The following is a 17,392-nucleotide window of genomic DNA, read 5'->3' as shown; positions in this document are numbered from 1 at the left end:
AGCCCATGTGGTCTCACACACACTCTAAACCCGAACTAGTTGTCATTACTAGAAAATTGCGTGGAAACCGATTACCTTAAACCATTCTAGTTTTTACAAAACATAAAACTAAACATGTTTAGTTGTGTCAACTAACAACCTTATGTTGATGCTGTAGACAAATTAAGCTTACATTAGTAGTCTTTACTAAAATCTTTAGTTCACTTAACTTATTGTTTCAGAAGTTGCAGTTGTATAAAATAACTAGGTTAAAATGCATGTTAACAAATTCATTAAAATATGAACTAAGTTCTGTAGATAGGCCTATTGTTTTTTTATTTTAAGATTAGGGTACTGTATTAATTTAATTGTTTTATTAAAAATTGAAAAGAAATTCATCACAATGTATAGGAATGCCTTTTATTATTGATAAAACATGAACAAACAACATTTAAACTCATAAATATTCCACATCCACTGTAGATGAAGAACCTATAAAAAAGAACAAAAGAAAACATTTTTTTAGTCCATGTTCATTTACACAGTTGAAATAAAAGTTTGTTATATCACCTATCAATGCAACAAATAAGTGAATGGACATCGGCTAACATTAGCCAAAAGCTAACCAACATGTGCTGCTATGGTTAGCTAAAACTGTCTACAGACAGAAACACCTATTTCAATGATAAAGTCTGAATTAAACTTAGTAGCACCAAGACAAGTATATTTACACGAAAACATATGTGATATTGTTATAATCTGGCATACACACCCATTGGAAGGTAGCTACCATGAGCTAACTGTCCGAAAGACTACTAGCATGCTAACAACGGAGCTAATGTTACCTTACTTTTCTCAGGTTAATGTAAGTTAATCACGTAAACAAACATTTAGTTAACTATTGGTCAAACTGAACATAATTTTCGGTTATTTCATCAGAATTTGATTTTTTCAACAAGTTCATCAGAAAGTTCACCCACCATTTGATGTAGTAGCCTATTTGTCACAGCAGCACAAGGCATGGAGTCATTCATCTGGACTGAGAAGCAGGAGGAACGGTTGATGGGCAGAATTGTTTTTTAGACCCCTCCTCTGCCTTGCAAAAACATAACATTTATCGTTCCCACACAGCAGTAGACTCCTAGGCGGATCCGCCTTCAAGTCGCCAAACCCGCGTGACTGTCGCATTCGTTTTGGTGTCGCACAGAGGATCAGCTCTGCCTCCAGGCGGCCCCGTAAATTCTACTGTCAAACAGCGGATCCTGAGTGGACTCATGTCGGATCCGCGGGCGCGGACGCGCCTTTACTGTAACGGTTGAACATGACTGTACACCAAGAGCCAAGAAGAGTCATACTAGTGGATATTTTCTTTGCTGGGACACGGTTGCGCTGAACCTTCTCGAGTAAGTAATATTTATTATATATTGCGACATTCACAATAGCTAAACATTGGCCTTTGTGGTTTTATAATCATCATGTTTATTGATTGTAATGACGTTGTTTGATATTAGGACTAACGTTAACGTTAGTGCAACCAGAGACGTTTGTCATTTTGTGCAACAGGCTAAGTTAACGTTATTGTTAGCTGTGATGCTCATATGAGTCTGTAGCCTATCTGATTTAAAATGGGATAGCAATTTCGGCAGAATATGTTATGGTAGTGTGATTTAAAAAACACACATTGTTATTTAACATTAGTCTGGTCTTGTCTGTTTTAATGTGTCGCTGTTGTCCATATAGTGCTACTATGCTAGCGGCATATAGCTGCTAGCTAGCATGCTGCTAGGCGCAATTGCATAAGTTATTGCTAATGTCTATTAGTGCTATACATATATTGAAATCACGTTTGCGATGCAAACCTTGATTAAGGTGATACTGGCACTGGTATTTCAGTCAATGAAGTCAGTGAAGCACTCGTCTGCTATGATAGCTACCTACAACTTTAGCATGTTGACTCACTGATAATGGTTTAGTCCTAGCCTCTAGCTAGCTGTGCATTAACGTTTGCATTTTGCCAAGTTTGGTCTCATACGTAACTTTAGTGTCTATCTGCCATCTTTGTAATGAAAGCCTCGGCATTTTAATCACTGTTTAAGTTGGTTCAGACAACTATTGGCATCTGTTTGTGATTTATTATGCTAACGTAACTTAACTGTGACATTATGGAACTTGGTCCCCATCTTCTATTTTGTTTGTTCTGCAGCGTCAACTTTTATCGGCTGGATTCTAGCATCTAACGTTACGATTGCCTCTGTTGGGTTTGCTTGATCAAGTAAGATACTTTCTGGGTTGTTAAAAAGTAATGTGAACACATTCCCGTAGCATTCCAAAATAGACCAGAGATGCTTGTACTCAGTCCCGGCGGCATAGGGGGGCTTTGGGGGGCCAGGCCCGTCCTGGAAGTCATCTGTGTCCGCCCTGGACGAGCTTGGCTGCTCCAACCAACCCCAATCCCATAGATTGATTTTGAACACTTATTAAATGTAGGCCTAGCCTATACGTTTGTCTGTCTAGCAAGTAGCAAATAAAACTTGTAAAATCTGTATTATCCCGTAGCTAATCAATCAGGAACATTAGGTAAGCCCATCACCTAAATGGAGAGGAGGTTACGTGGCGCAGTCTACTTCACTTCTGCACTAACCCCTGTCATCCGATGACAAATATAGCTTATCGGCTCGCAGGTAGGCTATATCTCATATCGTAGTTAGTAGAAGTATGCCTAGTAGTTTCTGGGTTTGTTTGATAGCGTTAACCTTTACAGTTTTTTTCTTCTGACCTAGTCGGAGAACAGGGAGCTTACCACTCCAGGGCCGAAGTTATCCGTAACTTCGGGGCTAACTCCCTAACACTCTATCTGAAAGTGGTTAGGAAATGAACGAGGATTTTGGTTTTATCTGCGGATTTATTTTTGCATTTTTTTTTTAATATGACTAGCTCCAGTCTCAACAGCACGTCTACTTTTTCCACACGCATCTCAGTTCTAACACACATATCCCCTCTCGCTTTCTCTCTCTCCATCCCTGCGCACAGGGCTCTCTTAAAGGAGCTGCACCATTTTACAACAATTGGATCTACATTTTCATATTGGAATGTTTTGTCAAGTGTAAGCTTAAACTACCGTGATCAATTTAAGTTCCAGTGCCCCCCCTGGAAAGGTGTAATGCCCGCCCGTGAATTTGTGTCTGCCGCCGGGTCTGCTTGTACTATATGCACATTTGGAAATTTTGGGATTGCAATAACCATAATGATATCGTTATGTAACAGCCATCGTTTCGGGGACTCTGATGACAGTGAAGAGCCAGAAAATGGTGACTTTGCATCTCTGAGGTACCTTCCAACTCGCCTGGTATATCAGTTGAAGCCTCAAGCCCAAGCCAATTGCACTGGCAAAGTAAGTAATAATCTCTTAACATTGAAATAACTAAATCATAGATATATATAATATATATATGATTAACTAAATCATAGTTATCATATTAATATTAGAGATGGTTAACATTCTTAGTGCTAAAGACATTCCCCTCTCTTGAGTCACTACCCCTCAACCTGGAGAAAACTGTTAAGGTAAAGACTGATCTCTGAAATAATATTGAATACAGTGGCCCCATCTATATTAACACAGCAGTAGTCACTCCATTTCAGATCAACAGATTGCATCTGCATTACAATCTCAGATTTTCTGCATATTTTATCCATTACTTTCAAAATCTCAGCCAAATATTTTGTCAGTTAAAACATCTGCATTCATGCAATATTGCCAGAAAAGTTCATTCATTATTATCAGATTGTATTGAAACACATTGATTTCAATGTCAATCCATTCATGGAGTTGATATAGATAGTGCATACCAAAATATTGAAACATACAAATTCATGTCCAGCATGACCAGAGATTTGTTTTTGTTTGCCATTGTTTGGCCCTGTAGCTCTCAGCCTACCATGGTTAACAGATCACAACCATTTATCTCCCTTAGCACCTCACCATGGGGCAGGACCGCAACACTCTTCACCACCTCAACTCCCTGCACCTGCACCTGCATTTAACATATGGAGAGTTACTCAAGGTAGGGACTGATCTCTGAAATATTAGTGAATAGAAAGGCCCCATGTGTATTATCAGTCATGGTTAACAGATAACTACCATTTAATACAATTTTTTCCCCCCTCTCGCACACCGCCCACCTCACTATGGGCCAGGAACGGCAGTCCCTCCTCAACTCCCTCCACCCCCACACCAGCCCTCAACGTGCAGCAAACAGAGGAGCTTTGTAAGTCATGTTTCTTTTTAAATTTAATCTCCTTAATACCTATCTCATATATTGTATTGTGTAAGCATACTTGGCTTTGGATGCTACATACCATAAACATAAACATATCTGTCTGTTTGATTACAGGTGCTGTGAGGAAAAACATGGTGACACAGTCTGCCACGGACACTGAGGTCACCAAACACGCAATCAGGTGTTTCAATCGGCGGTGGATCGGGCAACGAGGAGATGTGTTCCGCCTCCATCCACACAAATGGAGTAATAGGAGAAATAAGCATTAAACAATCTTTTTATTGAACTTCTTGTCATTCACCAGTTATTCATTTTCTGAGCGCAGTAGCGCAGTATTTCAAGTTGTAGCCTATTAGATAAAATATTTCATGTCTGCACTGACCTAGGCCTATAAAGCACCAGATTAGGTTTTGACCACAAAATGACTGTAAAGTAGCCTAGGCAATGTAGGCTACTTAACAAAAACAGAATAGCTTATAACCTGTAACTTTCCATAAATGTCCATTTTATATTTCCATTGAGTAGTGATCACGTTTGTACAGTAAATTGATGTCTTGACTTAAACCTTTTCTGTTAGGTTTATTGACAGTATTGTTAAGTTAAAAATACGAGGCAATGCAGATTAATCGTAGGCCTATATTGCTGTAGTAGCCTAGGCTAGGCCTAGTGATAGTTTTACTTTTATCCTATAGTTGCCTAGTTTTATCCTACAGCAAGAACAGAAGGAATTTTGAAAATGAGATAAACGGGTCCAAAACGGACCCGGGCCAGATGAGCCTTTGAGTCCGTTGCGGGTCCGCGGCGGATTTATGTATCAATTTGCGGATCCCAAACGGACCCGCCGCGGAGGTAAGGTTTTAATCGCGGATGCGGAGTGGATGCAGTGCGGAGCCACGGCGGGTCCGCGATCCGCCTTCGTAGCGGATCCGTTCCTGAGAGCATCGGGACTCCGATACGGGTCCGTTTCGCGGGTCCGTTCCGGAAGCCGTCATACCTCCGCGGCGGATCTTTTGCTGTGTGGGTTGTCTCTGCTTAACATGATCAGTGCACTGTATATTTCACTTAAATAGTACAATCAACTCATTTCTTTTAGTTATGACATAGAGTTTTCACAAAACACACAAACATTAGTAGTGACCACCTAACATATTTATTACAACTAAATCTGGGTTTAGAGTGCACTCACTCACTTAGCACCTGAGATCAATTAAGTCTGTGAGTCCTTAGTCCTCAGGGCTCACTTTGGGATTGGCCCATCGTGTCTATGTCTTGAAAAAGTGAATTGCTGGATGCAACATAATTTCTTACAATTAAATAAAGACAAGACAGAGTTCTGTTTTGGAATTGAGATTGAAACTCAGCACCTATTTGGAATCTAGAGCACTTCAAACCAGAACCTGTGTCAAAAACCTTGGTGTAACAATGGATGGAGATCTTAGTTTCAATGAGCACATCGAAACAATAACTAAATCAGCATTTTGGTACCTTAGAAATATAGACAAGATTTGTGTCTAAGCAGGATTTGAAAACAAATCCATATCATGCAGGGCTGAATATTGCAATACTCCCCTCACTGGCCTCCCCCAAAAGTCTATCAGACAGCTCCAACTAATACAAAATGCAGCAGCCAGAACAAAGAAAGGAGATCACATCACCCCAATCATCAGGTCCTTGCACTGACGCTGGTAGTGCCCAAGGTCAAAACTAGTGAACTGGCATTTAGCCATATGGTGCCCACTGCTGGAACTCCGATGCCTAGAGATCAGATTTGATCAGATTTAAAAAATAAATTAAAAACTCTAATATTTTCTACTGCCTTTGATTAATCTGATGTCTTTTGGTTGAGTTATAAAGTTATTTTTTTATTATTATTATTATTATTATTATTATTATTATTATTATTATTATTTTGTCTTTATAGTGCTGTTATTATTGTGGGCTACATATTAATCTTGTGTCATTAGCCTATGTAAAGCACATTAGATGACCACCTTGTATATCACATTGCACTTTTTTCGTTGTCTCTGTACTTGTACTATGCACAATGACAAAGTTTAATCTAATCTAATCTAATGTGCTATAAATAAATTTACAAACTAGAACCTTAGAATGTAGGCTTCTAAACAAAGGATGTATGTCATTAGGTTAATTTATGCCTATCAAATATTAGCCTAAATAATTAAATGTAGATACTTTTTAATAACTATTTTAGCTTCCTTAGTTCTAACGTGTCAGCTGCTTTTGGCGCCAAAAAGTTGACGCTGTCATCAGACAACCAAGGGAGACGTTGAATGAAAGATTCTTTGAAGATGACACTGGTTAGATCTCCTCCAAGGTTGAACTTATTTTTCAAAGCTGAGTTGACAGAGGAGGTGAATAGAGATTACATTGGATAACCAGTCACACGAGATTGAAGGGTAAGTGTAGTTTGTCTTTTTATGTTTGTAACGTTAGCTAATAATAATAGAAAATATGAACCACCATCTTCATGGCTAACATTAGCTATCTGCGAACGTTAGCTAGCTAGCTAGTTAACCAGAGCTTTGCTGAGGAGCTAGGGTGAACGTAGACCTAGTTTAGAAATAATTCGGCACCTTTTTGTCCCTTCATGCTACAAATAACTTACTATTAATATAGTAAGATCTAGCTAGAGCTATGTGTAATGTCTATGTTTAACCGTGATGTTAGTGGCTAATGGCTACCTTCCACACAAAACATTAGCAGTTAAGCATAAGGGAGGTTTGGAAGAAAACGGCCATAGTCTCTCATTTGGCAACGTGGCAAGTGGGTGTGATAATTACCTAACTTGTAGCTAACTTGTTTCAGAGTGTTTACTTTTAAGATGAAGAAATAAAGAAAGCCTTCTCTGCCTCACAGAGGACTTGCTGGGGGTTCGTGGGCATCAAGATCCCTGTGGAACTAGATTCTGAAGGTGGTCTTAGCACATTTCTGTTTTCAACATATATATAATATATTGCAACTTGGCATGTGTGATGTGTTTTGCAGCTATAGCAGCTTCAACTCTTCTGGGAAGGCTTTCCACAAGGTTTAGGAGTGTGTTTATGGGATTTTTTGACCATTCTTCCAGAAGCGCATTTGTGAGGTCACACTGTTTTTGAGCGTCCTCCTAATGGGGTCATGAATATATGTAGTAAGTTTGGTTATGATACATGGCAGGGTTGCTGAGATATGAGCTCACTTCCTGTTTGGCGGCTTCGTCACCAATTTCGATTGGCGGTTACGGGCAAATGCTTTTGTCAATTGTTCAAGAGAGCAAGATATTCATAGGTTATGGTCTGAAGATGGTCTGTGCCAATGTTGGTGAAGATCAGATGAAATTTGCGACCTGTGAAAACTTTTTGATGTTTTTGATTAAATCTAACTTGGCGGCCGAATCAATTACGATGACATCACAAGTTGGCTTGGGTCGGCCTAAGGACCTCCAACAGTATTACCAGACACCACTATTGCATTTTAATTCTAAGCACAACAGCAGCTACAGGCCAAAAAGCATGTTTTTTTATTACAGCGCCCCCTAGAGGTCAAAGGTCACCAGATTTCTTGAGCGTCCCCCTGATTGGGTCCTGAGTCCATGTACTAAGTTTGGTTATGATAGATGAATGGGTTGGTGAGATATGAACTCACTTCCTGTTTGGCGGCTTCGCCGCATATTTCGATTGGCTGTTACGGGCGAACGGTTTGAGTTCCGAAGACGAAAAGGGATAACTTTTGTGAGGATTGATGTGAAGATCAAGTGTGTCAAGTTTGGTGTTGATCGGACAAAATTTGTGACCTGTGAAGTTTTAGTTTCACTTTCACTAAAATCCAATATGGCGGAAAATCCATCATGGCGGAAATTGACGTCATAGGGTGCGTTGAACTCGGCTTGGTCCAAGGATTCCAACGATACCTCATTTTTGACAGGCATCAAGATCCCTGTGGAACTAGATTCTGAAGGTGGGCTTAGCACATTTCTGTTTTCAACATATATATAATATATTGCAACTTGGCATGTGTGATGTGTTACATTGCCCCTAATCTTTTGAATTAATTTCTGTAATCTCTTTATATATTATATCCCGAAATTGGAAGTGTAGGATCATTATGACACCCTCTGAATGCACGCCAAGATTTGTGGAATTCCGTTCATGGGGGGCCACACAATAAATTAATTTATGTTACTATACACCAACTGGCCTGTAGGTGGCCGGAGACAGTTTTCTGTGAATATCTCGAGAACCGTAGGGCCTAGGAGGTCCACCTTTTTTTGTATGTTGGTCTTAAGGGGGCATGTCAACCTATCCCATTACCACTTATTTTATGTATAGCGCCACCTAGTTAAAAATTAAAAAGCAAAACATTAGTCGTTTTCATCACAATATCTCTGGCTGACATGGTCAAAACTTCACGAAATTGAAAGTGTAGGATCATTATGACACCCTCCGAATGCATGCCAAGTTTCGTGGACTTTCGTTCATGGGGGGCCTTACGATAAAATAATTTATGTGTACATTTAGTGACCGTACACCAACAAGGATTCCCGGGACACTGAAAGACCGGGGTACACGAAACTTGGTGGGCATGTAACCCCACATGGATAGCATGGAACCATCGCTTTTCGTTTTGATCTGTAGCCCCCCTGCTGGACTGGACCCCCCGAAAGGAGGGTAGGGGAGGGTTTTGCGTATGTTTGCCTCCAGGGGTCATGTAAACCCATTCCATATGCACACATGTGCATAAACAGATACACACGCACACACATACATTCACAGTAATCCTACGTATGACACATACTCACACAGTAGACATATATAGGCATGCATGCACATGCACACACACAGGCACATAAACATGTACACACACAAGCACATGCACACACACATATAAACATAAACATGTACACACACACATGCACACAATTCAAGAATTTCTCAGAATTATGAACAGGCAAGATGGGGGTGGGGTTGTATAAAATGAATTTTACATGTGAAATCTATGAACTAATCATGTTTTGGTACTTGTTGTCTAGCAGATACCAGTGAGAATTGAGTGTGCACAATGCAATTTAGTGATAGAATTAAATATGCCTTTCAGCGAGATTTATTTTTGTGGAAAAAATGTGCTGGACTGGGCGGTGGTCATATTTTGTACCGCTCTGCGGTACATCTAGTTTTGCCTTCTTTTAAAAAAACGAAATTTCTCCTTTCATTTGATATACACACTGCAACTAGAAGTCACATGACTTTACCCTTTGACTCATTTTCGTTAACTCATCGTAGCATGGTTTGTTTATTAGCCTGGTTAGCGTTGACACTTTCTTTTACTGTCTATGCACTTAACACTGCCAGCTCCTCATGTGAGAAGTTACAAGTTACCCTAACATAAAGGTAATTACCATGCGATTTACATAGGTTTCTGTCATTATGAAATCATTTAATTTAAGCCATAGGTTTTGGCCCTATTTGTACGTGTATCCAAAGGCTGGTGAAGCGCAGGCAGGCATGAAAACTCCTCACCTTTCGGCGAAATTCGCCGTTTTGAATCCAAAATAGGGGACTTACGTGGTTCGCGCAGATCCGATGAGAAAATATTGTGGGGGGGGGGGGGGGACATCATTGATGCATTGTAAGACAAGAGCCCTATTAAAAAAACTTGTCTGATCCAGCAACGATTATGTGAATGCAGGCCCTATGCATTTAGCCTATTTAAACAGCGGTAGCTAAATTTTGCCGCGGATGCAACGCGAACAGAATGCTTGCGCTGGAATAGCCTCCCTGTCTGTGTAAATACAGATGTGTCTGAAATGTCAGCTGGAATGTGAGCCCGGCGAGGAGAGATGCTTATTGATGTCACAGGTGGGCTAGTTGAAACGTTCAACTTCTGTCAGAAAAAGACGTTGAGATTGGTGTAGCAACGTAGCATAGGCTGTTGTTAAATTTAGCGATATTGAACAGAAATATAGACATAACAAGTTCATTTGATGAAGAATACGTGCAGTTTGAGCCATCTAGATCGAAAAGGTGAAGCAAATAGGCATACTTTTTCAGTATAGCAAAGGCTAATGTGAATAACTAAATAGTTGATTTAAATGCTCCTAAACTGGGCTGGTGCGTTTTGTCGAGTTCAGAGACAAAAACAGTGTTTGACATGGTAATGCCATCTTTTAAGAAACGCTCAGTGGCCTGACACACTATCACAATGCCACAATCTGTAAGTAGCCTAGCTGCAGGTTAAAACATTTCAAACCAATTTTACAAATTAAAGCCTAGTCTACCCTACCCAAGTTTATTTATTACCTAGTTTGGTCCAACAAATATTCAGACTTATTCTAATAGTTCTAAGTGTCCTTTAGGCCTATGAAATGTCTGATAACTTCAGGCACAAAGAAATAAAGAAAGAAAGAAAGAAAACTCATGTAGATTACTGAGGAGGATAGGAGGGCCAGGCTGAAGCATGTTGCCAAACAGCGCAAGTGGGCCCCTTCACACTCAAGCCAAAAAGAAGAAATAATAAGTATTTTTGTGTAAAAATTAGTCATTTTGTAGTTTGTTTTCTTCATAAATCTCTGGTTTTAGGCAACTTCATACTCCATGGAAGCTATGCACTATTGGCAACAATGTCACTCGCACCTGTTTTGCTATGAAACGGCCATTTCCCACTTTGCGCGCCCTTCTCACCTTTTTCACCCCTGTCCCGTTTTCATGCCTGGCAGGGGATTGTCGTTCTAGTGATTGGTAGCCTACATCATCTGGGTGATGGCTTCGAATATGTGTAGCATGTTCGATATATTTCCACTCACATACCCAACAACTGCTGAACAACGCCGACACACAGTTTCGTCTTATCCACCACTCTCTCGCCTGTACTACTGTAACTGAAGTTTTCAAACTTGCGATAAAGAGACCAGCGGGTCCTCTAACTCTTGTGGGTCGCCACCACTCGCTTAGTGCTGCTATCTCTGACTCCACTGATGGCCTGACAAAAAAATAACATAGGCGCCAATCAGAGCTTCAGAGCTAAGGCGAGGCTACAGATTAGCGTTAGGTGTCGCTAAAGAACTCTCATAGGCCTACTTAACAGTAATTCCGCATTAATTAATCCGCACACAAGTTTTATGTATTTGTATACCGTGTATTCTCCGTGTAAATTCATGCACCGAACCGTGACGCCCGTACCGTTTCGGTTCAATACGAATACATGTACCGTTACACCCCCAATGCAGAGTATGGCGATTATGCCATATGCCTGAGGCTAATGAAGATAGAGATTAGGGCTGAAACGATTCATCGAGTTACTCAAATAACTCGAATTCAAAAATTACTCGAGGCAAAAACTCGAAGCCTTGTTTAAATTCCTATGACGCGCAGGGATCTGATTGTTGCGCACGGACTGTTGTTCAGGAACCACTAGCGCGTGATACATTCTGAATTTAGTTGGCGCGTTGGCGGAGTCAAGATGTCCATAAATGGCAGAGAATGTTCAGTAAGTTTTCAAGTAAAGTTTTAGGATCATTACATTCTCAAAAAGGAAGAGAACAAGCATCTGAACCAAAAACATCCACTTCATGTTGTAAAGTATCTATCAATCTATCTATCTATCTATCTATCTTCTACGTAGCCTATACATTGATGTTCACTGATTTTAATCGCATAGGCCTACTGTATTTGTAGCGATGTCGTGATATGATGTTTAGCTTTGATGTTTTTAAGTAGTAGCCTAAACTTATTCACGTTTAATTGCAAGAGTATGCCTAAAAAAGAACCCCTTCTTCACATACACACGACAAGGTTTCGTGGCAAATATGTAGGTCTATCTGAGTAATTTAATATAACTTTCCACCTCATTTGACTCTGCACAATATTGTTACATTCGTGGTTCGTTGCCATGTCAAAATCAAACAAAATCACAGATTTCCCTCCATTTCAGTCAACGAGAACACTTTATTGTTGATATGTGCGCTTGCTGTAGGCTAGATAAGGAAAATGTCAAAAAGGAAACGTCAGCGAGCACAGCCTGCGAGCACGAACACAAGCAGGCTGAAATGGGAAAGTTTCCATCCAAAGACTGTTTCTTAAACTAATCATTGACTGTAAAAATGCACTACACATGGCACTAAAAACGAAATAGTTTATTTATAGTTCGACTACGGATATTTTACATCATGTTCGAATGTATATTCGAATATCGAATAAAAAGTGACAGCCTTACTCCCTGCATAGAGAGCTGACATTACTTTGGATTAAATGCATCTTTTAAAAATGAGCGTAGCCTAGCACCTATTCCTGAACAATGCTGAAATCATATCGCGAAACTCCCCAGTAACACTTGTTGATCGAGGTGCATTCTCGCCTGTTCCGTATATAATGCGTTATCAATAATGATAATAATAATAGTAGGCTAATAAAAGAAATGTAGCCTAGGCTACCCCTCCCAGGTGCACTCATTATCACCTACTCCTGAACAATGCTGAACTCAAATCTCGAAAATCGCCTGTTTTGCGATTTTGAAATTTTGACGATTGGTCCTGTCTCGACTTTTCTGACTCGTTTTGAATCGCCTTTGACTTCTCAGGGTGGCTGGCAATGGGCATACTGTAGTAGGCTCAAACATGTCCTAAAACAACCCTTAACGTTCGTTTTCAAAACTGTGCAACTCACCGAGTGGTTAGTGGTGTTCGTTGATGTTCCAAAACAAGTAGCGTAGCGAAATACAGTTTCTGTCGTGTTTTATTTGGCATTTTGTAAAATCCCATTGATTTCTGTTGGAAGACTCATTGCACGTTGATAGCTGCGCCACCGTCTATGCTTCAGGTTCAAATATTGAGTGGTTGTGAATAGTTCCACAATAGCAAATAAGACGGCTGGAAATCATACATTGCGCCGATATATTTGCTTTTAATAATCAACGAACACCTCTAACCACTCGGTGAGTTGCACAGTTTTGAAAACGAACATTAAGGGTTGTTTTAGGACATGTTTGAGTAGCCTACTACAGTATGCCCATTGCCAGCCACCCTGAGAAGTCAAAGGCGATTCAAAACGAGTCAGAAAAGTCGAGACAGGACCAATCGTCAAAATTTCGGTGTCCACCACTCTAGTTCATCCAAAACAAACCAGAAAAGGGCCTTAAAGTGCTAAAAAACGGAATTTTCCTTTAAGCTAACTTTTGTTGCGCTAACTTTTGCTTTGCGTTGCGTTGTTGCGCATGGTGCATAAGGACATGTGGATGAAATTAATTATGTTTTCCATGTCATTTGGTAAAACAAATGCTCAAAAGCCTAACAACTCAAAGAAAATCTATCTTGGATTGTAAGAGATAAGTGTCTTGTAATGATCATTTTGGTGAGCTCTACAGGAATTACAAACTACAGTATCTCCAGATGTAAATGGTTGCGTATCCTATTACTCAAATTCAATTAAACCCACCAATAAGCTAGACCTTAGTTTCACAGCATAGGTATGTTAGCAACACAGGGCTTGAAAGCATTGACTGTATATATAGAACAAACATAAACGAAACAATGTGTGGAATTTATCTGGGAATAGCAGGGCTTAAATTTCACTGCGGGATTGCGGGTATTGCGCATAATTTGTTCAAGTCCCGCAACTCTAGCCATCATAATGCGAGAAATTCCCGCATACACTTTTACAGCCTGTCTGACGTTAATATAATCATGAAGTGGCGTGAATGCGGTGCTATTGACCGGACGGATCAACTACCGAGTTGAATTGAACATATCCTCATGCAGACACACACACACACACACGGAGAGAGAGAGAGAGAACCACTTTGCGCTTACGCAAATAGGCTACGCAACCATGGCAAACTTTTACATCTGGAAAGAGCTCCTTGGTAACTATCCTGCTAGCTCAGGTCACGTCAACACTTGATCCCAGAAAGATTGTCTTCAACTTGTTAGTTTTTTGAACATTAATTTTATCTAATGACATAGAAAACATAATGATTTGCATCCACATATCCTTATGCACCATGCACAACTTTTATTCACTAGCGACTAGCCTAAAACCGTCAGGCTGAAGGGAGGCTAATTACTCTCACATATTTTCTTAAAGTGACAGGCACTCAATTACACCTACTCATCACCAATGTGCACTCAATTAGACCTACACACCACATTAAAGATATGCCTAAGTGTTATAGTTTAAACTAATATGAAGCATTCAAATTACTAAATATGTTTAGCTACTAGTAATTACTAGTGAAATGCTATACATTAAAAAATACTAGGGCTGTCAATCTTAATTAAAAATTAAAAAACTTAATCTAATTAATTACATACTCTGTGATTAATTAATCTAAATTAATCGTATACAGTATATGATTTTTGCTGTGAAAGTATTTTAAATATTTAAATTCAAATTAATCATTGAATAATCAGCATTAGTGACATTAAAGTTCAAAAACTCTACTAGTGAAATGCTATACATTAAAAAATACTAGGGCTGTCAATCTTAATTAAAAATTAAAAAACTTAATCTAATTAATTACATACTCTGTGATTAATTAATCTAAATTAATCGCATACAGTATATGATTTTTGCTGTGAAAGTATTTTAAATATTTAAATTCAAATTAATCATTGAATAATCAGCATTAGTGACATTAAAGTTCAAAAACTCTTTTATTATTATTTTAATAATGGCCATAATAATCTATGATATGACCTAATATGCTAAGGAAAAAAATTCCAAAATGTTTCGGGAAGAAGTTTTTTTTATCACATACATTGCAGAGGACTTTATTTAATCAACACTTTATTTTTATCAACACCATCATATGAATTTAAAAATATATGAAATAGAAACATATCACATAAGCCATCATTTTCAGTCTGTGTTTGTGTGTGTGTAGAGAGAGTCAAGCAGAATCTAGGATGTCCACTGTTGTGAATGATCCCACTGCAGTATATATTACTGATGACGTCAGGGTGGTGGGGGCCCCAAAATCAAACACTTTTTTAAAAAAGTATCGAAGAAGTACCCCCCCCCCCCCCCCTGCCTAAATTGTGCAAATCCCCCCTATTAATAACCTAAGGGGGGAATTCCCCTGGCATATTTAATTTGGTTCCTTGGTTAACATAATGTATCCAGGTTTTTTTTGCACAAAATTGCATCTGCTAATAAACTTAAACATAAACACAAACAAATGTAATCTCCTGTGGAATCCCTGACTGTGCCTTCAATGTTAGCCTACTATTATTTGTTGACATCAAACCTGGAGAGGAACGAATGGCAGCTGTTCCCGAAGTTTACTTGTGTCTTTTTTTTTTAAATTAGGTAACTTTTTTGCAGTGGTGCTTGAATTCTAGGAGTGTCGCTGCGTCACTGCTGAATACATTGTAGGGGCAACACTGGAATTACAGAACTGGCACCAACCCTGGAGTTTCTGGAGGTAAAGTATTTTTGGATTTTGTTATTTAACATTTTCACTTTATTGAACTGAAGCAAATACTGTATAATAGCTGCTATCGTGGCATGGGGGACTTCTCATGCTTGAAGGGGCGCAGTAGCCCAACTGTAGCTGTCATCGCCACTGTTCTATCTGAATAAAAGGCCTTAATAATAATAATAATAATAATAATAATAATAATAATAATAAAAAGATTTATTGCTTGAATGATGGTTTTGTTCGTTAACTGAGGCTTTGTGTTATTGGGGGCCAAGCAGCGAAGCTGTGTAGGCACCTATTGTGTTTGTATGTTTTCTTCCCTATTATTCCGCCATGGGAGTCTGGCAGCCCATAGAACCGTTTGGTAAAAAGTTGTGAAATTTGGCTCACTGATTGGGGACAGTCCAATGAATCATTTCACCAATTCAAGTTTCATGCCGGCACCTCTAGCGCCACCAACAGGCCAAAGTTGGATGTGCGTTCATGCGCGTAACTTTTGACCCATTGGCCTGATTTTCAAAAATGAGGTATCTTTGGAATCCTTGGACCAAGTTCTACACATCCTATGCCAATTTCCGCCATGATGGATTTTCCGCCATATTGGATTTTATCAAAAGTGAAACTAAATTTTCACAGGTCACAAATTGTATCTAATCGTCACCAAACTTGACACACATTATTTTCAGACCATGCCCTATCAATGCATTACTTTCTGGAACAATTGACAAAAGCATGCGTCTGTAACAGCCAATCGAAATTGGTAGCGAAGCCGCCAAACAGGAAGTGAGCTCATATCTTGGAAACCCTTTCAGGCATCAAAATCAAACATGGTACACGGACTAAGGGTCAAAATAGGAGAATGCTCAAGAAATTTGGTGACCTTTGACCTCTTAGCAAAAGTGCATTTTGGCTTGAAACTATTGATGTGTTTGGAATTAAAACTTACTAGTGGTGTCTGTTAATACTGTGGGAGGTCTGAAAGATGACAAATGGCAACTTCTGATGTCACTGTAATCGATCTAGCTGCCATCTTGGATTTTGTCGGAAACACAAAAACATTTTCACAGGTTACGCATTTGATCCGATCTTCACCAAAATTGGCACAGACCATCTTCACAGAATACCTTATTAGTGCATTACTTTCTGAAGCAATTGACAAAATCGTTTGCTCGTGACAGCCAATCGAAATAGGTGGCAACGCTGCTAAACAGGAACTTAAATTCTAACCAGTCTTCGGTCGTTTGACATGAAACTTGCCATATATCTGATGTAACAACATTGAGCCATATATCTGATGTAACAACATTGAGTTGCATGGCAACTCCAGCTTGTTTGCTTGGCCCCCTCATTGCTGCTTGCAGCTATATTTAATAGTGTTTTTCTTTCTCTCTCTCTCTTCTCTTTCCCAAGGTGTTTCTATTCCATCAACCCAGCGAATAGATCTACAGTGGAGGAGACAAACACATCTGTCTTCATATGTACCCCAGAGTTCTCACCCCAATTCTGATGTCATGATGTCTGATTATTGACTAAGCTCAGTAAGATTTTACTTTGAGGTCTTTATCTGTTTAGTTCTTCAAGGTAAAGAGTTTAAGATATATTTTTGTTTACATTCTATTGTTACTGAGTGCTTTTTGCCAATGCCAGTTTGTAGTACACTAATGTCTGTAAACTCTTTCCCTAGAATTTACAGAGGTTTTGCTCCAATAAAGTATTTTTGGTTA

The 17,392-nt window shown here is 39.3% G+C and overlaps 2 long non-coding RNA genes across 2 annotated transcripts; one reads left to right on the top strand and one right to left on the bottom strand.

Annotated features, from left to right (window-relative positions):
- Nucleotides 1-385: 385 nt before the first annotated feature.
- On the bottom strand, nt 386-1,093 carry LOC121688479. Its single transcript, XR_006024599.1, has 2 exons — nt 960-1,093; nt 386-471 (listed from the first exon to the last, which is right to left on the bottom strand). It is a non-coding gene; the product is annotated as an uncharacterized LOC121688479 (long non-coding RNA).
- A 5,383-nt stretch (nt 1,094-6,476) lies between these two features.
- Nucleotides 6,477-17,316, top strand: LOC121688471. The gene is made up of 3 exons (XR_006024591.1): nt 6,477-6,676; nt 15,557-15,671; nt 17,079-17,316. It is a non-coding gene; the product is annotated as an uncharacterized LOC121688471 (long non-coding RNA).
- Nucleotides 17,317-17,392: the final 76 nt, after the last annotated feature.

This window comes from Alosa sapidissima, chromosome 17 (assembly GCF_018492685.1).
Source record: "Alosa sapidissima isolate fAloSap1 chromosome 17, fAloSap1.pri, whole genome shotgun sequence".
In the NCBI taxonomy this organism is placed as follows: domain Eukaryota; kingdom Metazoa; phylum Chordata; class Actinopteri; order Clupeiformes; family Clupeidae; genus Alosa; species Alosa sapidissima.
Note: the sequence above shows the minus strand (reverse complement) of the source record. Positions and strands in the feature narration are given on the sequence as shown.